Genomic DNA, 10,526 nt, shown 5'->3' on the forward strand with positions numbered 1-10,526 from the left:
TTGTCAAAAATTAGTTGTGTGCATACAGGAGTGGATCTGTTTAGTCTCGGTTCTGAAGTTCCACTAATGTCTGTGCTCATGTTTACTCCACTGGTTTGATTATTGTCACTTTATAATAAGTCTTGAAATCCCACAGTGTTAGTTCTCCAACCTTGTTCCTCCTTTGCAAAGTTGTTTTGACTATTCTAAGGCCTTTGCATTTCCATATGAGTTTTAGAAGAAGTTTGTCAATTTCTACAAAAGTCCCTGTTGAGATTTTTCCCAGAATCACATTGACGTTACAGATCAATTTGGTGAGAATGTGTAACTTAAAAATACTGAGCCTTCTGACCCATGAACACAGTCTCTCTCTCTGTCTCTACTTAAGTCCTCTTACATTTCTTTTAGCGACATTTTATAATTTTTGATGTGTAGATCTAGTCCACCTTTTGTCAGATTCTGTCTAATTATTTTATACTTTTTGATACTATTGTAAGTAGTACTTTTAAAATTTCAATTTCCAGTGGTTCACTGCAAATATACAGCAATGCAAGTGATTTTTATGAATTAATCTTGTATCCTATATCTTTACTAAAGTTACTTTTTAGTTCTAGGGGCTTTTTAGTTCTTTACGATTTTCTATGTAGACTCTTGCCAATAAAAACAGCTTTTTTTTTCTATTTCCAACCTGGATCTCTGGATTTCTTTTTCTTGCGTATTACACTGGATAGAGGCTTTAGGACAGTGTGGAATAGATAATTTCTGATCTCAGGAGGGAACGCATTCAGTCTTTCATCATTAAGAATGATGCTAACGGGGCGTCTGGGTGGCTCAGTGGGTTGGGAGCCCAACTCTTGGTTTCAGCTCAGGTCATGCTCTCATGGGTCATGAGATCAAAACCCATGTTGGGATCTGCACTAAGTCCAGAGTCGGCTTCAAAGATTCTCTCCCCCTGCCTGCGTATTTTTTCTCTTTCTCTCTCAAATAAATAAATAAGCCTTTAAAAATTAAAACAAGAAAAGGATGATGGTAACTATAGAGACTATAGGGGCACCTGGTTGGCTCAGTTGGTAGAGCACCTGACTCTCGATCTCTGGGCTGTGAGTTCAAGTCCCATGTTGGGCATGGAGCCTACTTTTTAAAAAATGATTTTAGCTGTACATTTTTAGTGGATGTCCCTTATCAGGCTGAGGAAGTTCCCATCTCCTCTTAGTTGGCTAAGAGTTTTTATCTGGAATATTTGTTGGATTTTATCAGATGATTTCTCTGCACTTACTGAGACTTACCACAGTTTACGAGTGTCACCATTTGACAAGTTTGAGTGAAGTGTGGAAAATTTACCTCTCTGTATGTCACTTTACCCTCTCTGTTTATAATAGTCCATTGTCTCAGATATTTCTTCTACATACTTTTAGAATCCCATTAGATGGTGTTAATGGTTTTTCCCTCAATCATTAACACTATTTTGAAAACTCAAGAGGAAAATGAAAAGTTCTTATAATGACCAATATTACTAACACTGTTGCTTATCTTCTTTCTTCCTTACTGATGCTCCAATACTCTTTCTTTTATTGTTTCCTTCTTTGTTTAGAAAAATTCTTTGAGTGGCATCTGGGTGGCTCAGTGAGTGAAGCACCTGCCTTTAGCTCAGGTCACAATGGGCTCAAGCCCAGGTCGGGCTCCCTGCTCAGCAGGGAACATGCTTTTCCCTCTGCCCCTTCCCCTGCTCCTGCTCACTCTCTCTCTGTCAAATAAATAAATAACATCTTTAAGAAAGAAAGAAAGAGAGATAGAGAGAGAAAGAAAGAAAGAAAGAAAGACCCTTTTAGCAGGGCACCTAGGTGGCTCAGTCGGTTAAGCATCTGCCTTCAGCTCAGGTCATGATCTCAGAGTCCTGGGATCGAGTCAAGCTTTGGGCTCGCTGCTCAGCGGGGAGCCTACTTTTCCCTCTCCCTCTGTAGCACCACCCCTCCCCCACCCTATCTCCCTCAAATAAATAAATAAAATCTTTCAAAAAATTAAATCCTTTTTAAAAAAAGAAGGAAAAATTCTTTTAACCATTCTTATTCTGTATGTCTGTTGGTGACAAATATTGTTAGATTTTTGGAGAATGCTTTGATTTCCCTCTCATTCCTGAAGGATCTTTTCACTAGAAAGGACTTTTCAGCTGGATGTAGGATTCTGAGTTGGCCACTTCAACACTCTGGCCTCCATGGTTTCTCATAACAGTTTTCTGTCATTCACATTTCTTACCCCCTTCTCCCCTACAGGTGGAGTGTCATTCCTCTCTGTTTGCAATGTATGTTCTTTTCTCTCTGTTTTTCAGAAGTTTGTGATGTGTCTTGATATGGATTTCTTTGGGTTTATCCTGTTTGATGTCTTGGCTTCTTAAATCTGTGGTTTTATGGTTTTTGCCACATTTGGGAAGTTTTAAGCCATTACTTAATTGAGCACTTTTTCAGTTCTGCCCTCATTTCTTCTCCTTTCAGAACTCCAGTGTCATGGAAGTTAGACCTTTTGGTATAGCACCACATGTCCCGGAAGCTCTGTTACTTTTTTCTCTGGCTCATTTTCTTCTCTCTGTTGTCCAGAATGGCTATGGAGCAGTGTCCTATCTTTGAGTTCACTGTTTCCCTGTGATACTGCGGGTGAACACCTCTATTCAGGCAGTGTTTTTAATATTGCTTTGGTTACTATATTTTTCAGTTCTAAAACTTCCACTGGGTTCTTCTTTCTATTTTAACTTTCTTGCCCAGGGACAAATTGTCATTTGTTTCAAGAGTATTAGACATTACTCTTTGAAGCATTTTTATGGTAGTTGCTTTAAAATGTCCGTCAGATCATCCTAACATCTCTGTCATCTTGGGATTAGCATTTATGGGTTAATTTCATTCAATTTGAGATCTTCCTCATTGTTGGTATGAGGAGTGATTTTCTATTGAAAACTTGGCATTTCAAATATTGTGTCACCAGATGCTGGATATTATTTTAACCATCTGTGTCAGGTGGCTTCCTCTGGGGAAGGGAAAATGGTTGGTGGCAGTGAGGTGGGAAGTCCAGGTTCCCTACTTGGAATCTGTTGACAGAGGTAAAAGCAAAAGAGGCCTCTCCCTTATGGCTGGGTGGGGATAGAAGTTCTGACTCCCCACAGGGCCTCCACTGAAAACTGCTTCAAATGGAGGGTCAGAGTGCCCTGTTGTGACTCCCCACATGGCCTTATTACCACTCAAAAAGGGAGAGAGCTTCCTGTGATACCACCCGAGTGGGAAAGGTGAGGAGAGCCTGGTCTCTGCCAGGGCAGGGCATGAACATCCAAGCTCCCCACATGATCTCCGCTGACTGAGGAGAGAAGCTTGTTAACTCTGCAGGTGAACGTCTCAGGCCCCTTGCTCAGCCTTCTCAGACACCATTCTGGGAAGTCAAAAGATGGGGAAAGAATGAAATTGGTGGTGGGACATCTGCCTACATGTCCTCCTCACCTCATCACATGTGTCACCACACATACCTCCTTAGCAGAGCTATGCAAACACTGGCCAGGAAGCTGGGTAGATTTTATCTCCTTTAGCTTTCACACCCATCCTGTGGGGTAGGCAGCAGTTCAATGCTCGCTATCTTACACATCGGGAACTGGAGGCAGGGAGGTTGAGTAATTTGACCAAGGGAAGCATGAGTCTAAAGCAGAGTTTTCAGCTGGGTCTGAGTCCGATGTCCTTGCTTTGTGGCCACCACGTGTTGTTACTATTCACTGAATTATGAATAGAGGGAATGAATGCCCTTTGGGGATATGAGTTTCTGAAGGTCAGAAGGAAGGACCCAGAGAAAGGCTAGAGACAGTCTCTAGGAGTGGCCGTGGACCTGCATAGTTCAAGAGAAATCTTCTGTGGAGTTTCATGGAAGGAGCTTGCACTCCAGAATTGGAAAAACCTGGGTTCAAACCAGACTCCACACAAATCCCACTGACGGCAGGAATTTGGGCAAGCTGTGTAAGCCCTCCAAGCTTCTGTTTTCCCATCTGTACAATGGCATGATGATGGTGTCTCTTCCAAGCTGCCTGGAGCATACAGGGAGGTAACACACACAGAACGCCTGGGCAGTGACAGGTCACAGCACTTGCCACAGAGGTCTGGCTTTTGATTTTATTTGCTATTGCTCTGAAAAGTGGCAGGCACAACAGACCCAGAAACTTCAGCTGACTGGATGGACGATACCATGCTATAGGGCAGGGGCAGCCCAGAGCTTTTCCAGAGGTCTTCTGCAAAAGACCTCATAGGAGACTCTTTGCTGGGACCCAGGCCAGCAGGACTGGGGGCCTTGCCACCTGGAGAGGCCCTCCCCAGTCTCTGATCTGGTAGCTGTGGTGGTTCCCGCCAGAGAGGGAGCCACAGTTCCCGTTGGCTCTCAGAAGTCTCTCCAGCTGCCATCTTTGGGAATGTGTCTCTCCACCCCGGAGGGAAGTGGATGGTGGAGAAAGGAGGTGAGTGGTGGAGCTGGGCTTTACGAACACTAATGTCAGCTCTGGTGGGCTTGCCACCGACCCCGAGCCAGGGCTGGCGTCACAAGTTCTGGTGCGCTGCACGCTCACTGCACCCACAAGATGTATTTGCCAACTTATTATAAACAGATGACATTTCTCATCCTAACGTGGCTGTTGGCCACCTGCCCATGAATTTTAGCCTCCAGGAGAAAAACAATTGCTTAAGCTGAGCGTTCACTACTTTTACTTTCCACACGCTGCTCAAGGCTCCTTCCGGTTCTCAGCGCACACAGACACACGCATAGACACACGCGTACGTGCAACCATGCACGTGCCTGCCCAGGGACAGACCGGTCGTGCGCCCGCTGACCCCCTACCTCTCTGCTGGCTGCAGATGGTCTTCCGACTCACATGTGGAATTCGGGAGTGTCGTGCCTGCTGAGATGGTTGTGGAGATATATTTTGGCTTTTCAGGAAAAATCCTCTGTGTGTCACCATACGTTTTCACATTTAATAAACACACCCTGGCTTCTGCTTCCAGACTCTTCTTCCCCACTCCACCCCCTGAGAGATAAATGCCTTAATAGCCCACTTTATTGGCTAACGTTCAACCTGCCTTTCACATGGGGCTGCTGAGGCCCAGGGAAGGGAGGTCACTTCATCGAGGTCCCTAGTAGGTTAGCGAGTGACAGAGGTTCTCCAGCCCCACCGCAAGCACCGACACCATCGTGAGGGGACCCTTTCAGCCACCCCGTCTCCTTGAGGTTGACCAGAAATGATGACTAGAGATTCAAAGATCCAGCCAGACCAGACCCAGAGGAGCCCTGGGCAGTGGGACTCAGGCTAATTCCTGTCAACCTGAGTGCAAGTGATTTCGTAAGAGAAAGTCAGGTGTAGGCTTGCACACGATTCCCTCTTTGCCTTTCCAGAACCCCATCCGGCTTCATTCCCTGCTCCTGTCCATGTTTATAGTTCCTCCCTCCTGCTCTGTCTCTGTCTCTTTCTCTCTTTCTCTCCTTCCTCCTTTCAGAAAGTGCCCCTCATCTTCCCCTTTCCTCAGGCCAAGCTTATCACCCCACATGGGCCTATGGAGTTCTTTCCTCCAGAGCCAGGCAAGTGGGCCCAAAACAATGTCCAGGCTACGCGCCTTGGGGGTCCTACATCAAAGATGCAAGAGACAACTGTCTCCCTGTCCCCCAATAGGTCCGCAGCCCATCTCTCCCCGCAATGTCTCTGCCCAGGGAAACAGCCCGGGGTGCCCCTGCAGACGCCCAGACATTCAGATCCTGCAGGACTGGTGGCCCATTTCTCTGGCCCTTTCTTTGTGTAAAAAAGTCCACTAGGCAGGCCAGTCTGGGAAGGGAATTCTAGTCGGACCATGGAACAGAGGTGTGTGAATACAGGGAGGTGCCTGTATCTGTCTGATGCCTGTGCGTTTGTGGCACATGCACGGGCACACTCACACGTGCACACTCATGGCACATGTGCCCGCATTCACACACACGTGTCCATGCCCACGCTAGTAGGCTCGTCCACAGGGGAGCTGCTCTGGGCCTTTCGCTTGGTTCCTCGTTAGCTCAGAACCATCTCTGCCTAGCAGCTTGTCAGATTGGTCTCTGCTGAGGTTCCCTCTGTTTGCACCCACCTGACAGCCCTCCTCTCGTCAGGCCCAGGGAGGGCCTCAGTGAGACCCAAACCCTTCCAGAGGTCCCAGGACAGCCATCAGCTCCTGTGCCCAGAGAGCAACTCCAAACATTCACGGGGCAGCTGGCCAGGCCCTTCGGTGCCAAGGTGACACCTGTCCTTCCCAGAGTGACAGCTGGGAGCTTGCTCCTGCCAGCCCCTTCTGTGACACGAGAAAGGAGTCTGTTCTCCACTCGGGGCCCTATCCCCGGAGCCAAGGAGCCGAGTGCCAGGCCAGCATACCAGGGGCTTGGCACGAGGGTGTCACCTACAACTGCTGTAATTCCAAGACAGACTCTGAGGTCAGAAACTGGAGTGTGTGACACTGTGACAGAGTGCAAAGCCACAGCAGAAGCAGGGCCCCTCCCTGGAAATGCCCTGTCCCCAACCCCCACCTCTCCAGGTCCAGTGTCAGGAGAGCCCGTGTTTAATTGCAGTGGGGCAAGAAGGGAGAACCGTGGAGTTTTATTGCAAACCTGCCCGGAGGAGGCAGTGCCCTGGACATATTTTTGCTCACCCTCCGCAACATGTCCAAGTACCTAGTGGGCACCAGCAACTGCAAATTTTATTTTTTAGTTATTTAAAATTTATAAACGTGTTCTCCTCTGCCTGCCTCCAAAAGGATTTTGAGACCCTACAAGATCTATCATTAATGTGTACTAATTAATGCACAACAGGGTGACGACTTCAGGGCAGGGGAGTGGCTGAGAGCAGACCTCAGACGCGGGCATCTGAGCCCATCACCGGCAGCTGAGCCAGTGGGACCCTCCCCACCCCCAACCCCACTGTCTTCACACCTCAGACGCCAGACCAAGCAGTGGTGACCTAGCCAAGAGGTGGGGTTGAGCAGGGATGGCCTCTACCTGGGCACACCCTTGCCGTATCTGGCTGTCCCTGGGATGCAAAATAGGGATACTTCACTTTTTCAAGTTTAGAAAGTATGTTTAATAGTTAACCGTTGAACGTGGTACAAAATGTAAAAGGTCTGAGCCTGGGTGGCTCAGATGGTTGAGCGTCTGCCTTCAGCTCAGGTCACATACCTGGGATCCTGGGATGGAGCCCCACATTGGGCTCCCTGCTCAGTGGGGGGCCTACTTCTCCCTCTCTCTCTGCCCCTCCCCCTGCTCGTGCTCTCACACACACACGCAATGTAAAAGCTTAGACCAGTGTATACAGAAGAGCCCCTCTTGCGGCTGCCCCTCAAGACCCCTGGATTCCTTCTCCAGAAGCGCCCCCCAACCTTACCAGACTCCCGGGGATCGGTTCAGGACCACTCGCCACACACACAGGCTGTACCTACATTTTGTTATGTAAAGGTTAGCGTACTGTCCTAGTTCACTTAACCAGCTGCAGGACGTCAGACGTTTGGATGGTGTCCAGTCTTTGGCGAACACAGGCGACACTGCCGAAGAGCCTTTTTGACTCGTGCGCCCGGCTCACAACCCGCGAGAGCGTTGCCTGATGAATTCTCAGAGCCGCGGTTCACCGGGAAAGGGACAAGCGCGTTTGTAGCTGGGATGGATGTTGCCAAATTGCCCTCCCCTAAAACTGTCCTGCTTTACAGACATCAAAGATGCCTTCGAGCTCCTGTCATGTTTCTGAACATGGCACGTGATCAGAATGGGACGGCCCGAGCGATGATAAATGGCATCTCGGTGTCAATGTAAATTGCATTTCTCTTCCCACAGGTGATGCCCAGCGGCTCTTCGGGTGCCTGAGGGCCATTCCTACAGGAGCCCCACGCCTACAGCTCGCCAGTCCCCATCCTTCGCCCATTTGTCGATGTGCGGCCTTTTCATGATGGATAGGAATCTGTGTACATTGCGGGTAGTCACACTTTGCCTGTGATATTAGTCAAAGTAGTTTTTCCCAGTTTGACATTTGCCTTTTGGGCTGGTTTATGGTAGGGTTGGTCCCAGAGAGAAAACTTGATTTTTATATCGTCGTTTTCATCAATTTTTTCTGTTTGGGGTTTTATGTTTTATGTTTGTGCTACGGCATTCCTCCTCCTCATGTGAAAAGTAAAAAATATTTTATTTTAAAACCTTTATGGTTTCTTTTTTTTTCTTTCTTTCTTTCTTTTTTTTTTTTTTTTTTTTACATTTCAATAGTTGGGCTATGTAGATTGTGTTTGGATAGGTCATTGATATATGGATTCACCTTTGTTTTTTCCAGATGGTTCCCCCATCCTGTCATTCCAGTACTATTTCTTTCTTTCTTTCTTTTTTTAAAGACTTTATTTATCTGAGAGAGAGAGCGCGCACACACAAGTAGGGGAAAGGACAGAGGGAGAGGGAGAAGCAGACTCCCTGCTGAGCAGGGAGCCCAAACCAGGGTTTGATCCCAGGACCCTGAGATCATGACCTGAGCCGAAGGCAGACACTTAACCCACTGAGCCACCCAGGCGTCCCCCAGCACTTTCTCTTGAATGAACCACCTTTCCCCACTGATCAGAAATGCCTCCTTTCTCCTCTCACAGAGGCCGTATTGCACTTGCCTCTCCTCTTGGCTTTCCACTCTGAGGAGCAGAAATGCTTTTAAATGAGTATAATACAGACGCTTAGAACCGTAGGCCGGAAAACATCCCCAAAGGCCTTCCTTTTACCCTCTGGTCTAAAACACAGAGAAAAATGGTCCTTGCTTTAGAAAATACAGCCTTCTCTGTTTGTTCAACTTCTTCTGTCATCCATAAACCCTCCTCCCCCACCCTTGTCTTGCAGGCAGGCCCCGGGGGCCTGAAGGGGAGCATTCAGGCTGCTTGCCCTGCATAAATGTCCAGACACTTGGGCTGTGAGGGAAGGAACCCAACTCGGAGTAGCTGGGGAAGAAATGTATGGGTCACCGCGAAAAGTGCAGGACTGGCTTGACTCTGATGTCAACAGGACTAGGTCTCAGTCACCCCGTCTCTCTTGAGGGGGGCTCTCCACCAGGGGTGGCTGTGAGTTGGCTGCTAGCAGCTTAGCTCAAAGACTGTCCTCTCAGCAGCCCAGGTGACAGACATGGGAATGGCATGACGGGACCGTCTGCCCATCCTGGACTGGTCACTGGAGATGGGGTGTGCTGGTTTGTGGTTCCGGATCACTGGTCCAGGCAGTCCACCAAACTGGTCCTGGAAGGATGTTGGTGCCGGAGAAGGGGGAGCAGATCCTGAATGGAGGTCACAGCGGGTGTGCCCCACGCCGTGTTCTTTCCCTGACCTTCTACAGCTTCGTTCGTCTCTCCTGGAAGTATAAGATACAGCTGTTGTCCCGCTGAACTTGCCACCCTGGTCAAGCGACTTCACTTCAAGCCTGAGATGAAGATGTTGTGAGGCTTAACTAAAATAACAGACCTCAAGTGTCTGTCACCTTGTGCCCAGCAACTCACTGCTCATTGGCTCAACTAGGTTAAAAGGTTCTGATCACAGTGCCCCAGGACAGAAAGAGCTCGCCTCCCTCTGCAGCTCCAGGTATGACCCAACAGCAGAGGAAAACGACAACAAGAAGAAGGAGAAGAAAGAGAAAGAGGAAAAAAGGAAGGGGAAAGGGGAAGGAGCAAAATGAAGAGAAGGAAGAGGAAGGAGAAAATTGGCAGGTGAGAGACAGGCGGGAAGAGCAAGTAAGAGGCCACACTACACCATCATAAGACGCCGTGAGGGCCCAAGGACCGCCTATTATAAGCTGCAGCCACCGGGGGGAAAAAGAAACCGAGGACTCTGCCCCCCTAGCTGAAGGAGGTACAAATGGAGACCAGACCCTTTGAACATTAAATCCTCTCCCCTTGCCCAGCCTCTGTGACAATTCTCATTGAAAATAACCCAGAAATAAGTTTTGATGGCATGTGTTGCTATGCAAATGCACCCACATTTGCATTTTTCGTTCTGAATAATATTTTACTAGTGAACCTCTCTTAGGCCATTACCCTATTTCTATTCTCTCATTTACTAATTTTATTCAGGAGGTAAATTGTGCCCAACTAAGAGACTACATTTTTTCAGGCCCTTTGCTGGTCACTGCAGCCATGTGACTAATTTCTAACCAATGAGATATAAGCAGAAGTATGGGATTTATGAGAAAGTAAGTTAAAAGGAACTAGCTCAGGGTGCCTGGGTGGCTCAGTTGAGTGACTGCCTTCAGCTCAGGTCATGACCCTGGGGTCCTGGGATCAACCCCACCTTGGGCTCTGCTCAGTGAGGAGTCTGCTGCTCCCTCTCCCTCCGCCTGCCGCTTCCCCTGCTTGTGCTCTCTCTCTCACTGTGTGAAATAAATTTAAAAATCTTTAAAAAAAAAATAAAAAAGGAACTAACTCAGTTGTGCAGGTATTCTCTTCCTCCTTCATTAGGACAGTAGATGTGAGAGCAGGAACTCCTGCAGCTTCTTTGTGACTTTGAGAGTAGAAACCAGGGCCAGGG

The 10,526-nt window shown here is 48.0% G+C and overlaps 1 long non-coding RNA gene across 2 annotated transcripts in view; it reads left to right on the plus strand.

Annotated features, from left to right (window-relative positions):
• The window catches only part of LOC116595924, a 134,075-nt gene extending 123,792 nt beyond the window's left edge, over positions 1–10,283 (plus strand). Inside the window, exons 5-6 of one of the 2 annotated variants that reach the window (XR_004287917.1) lie at positions 7,825–7,952; positions 8,857–10,283. This is a non-coding gene — a long non-coding RNA (uncharacterized LOC116595924). Of the gene's footprint in view, positions 1–7,824; positions 8,169–8,856 lie in introns of those variants that run through there. The other variant, XR_004287916.1, reaches the window with a different exon arrangement.
• Positions 10,284–10,526: the final 243 nt, after the last annotated feature.

The sequence above is a fragment of the Mustela erminea genome, chromosome 7 (assembly GCF_009829155.1).
Source record: "Mustela erminea isolate mMusErm1 chromosome 7, mMusErm1.Pri, whole genome shotgun sequence".
Lineage (NCBI taxonomy): Eukaryota > Metazoa > Chordata > Mammalia > Carnivora > Mustelidae > Mustela > Mustela erminea.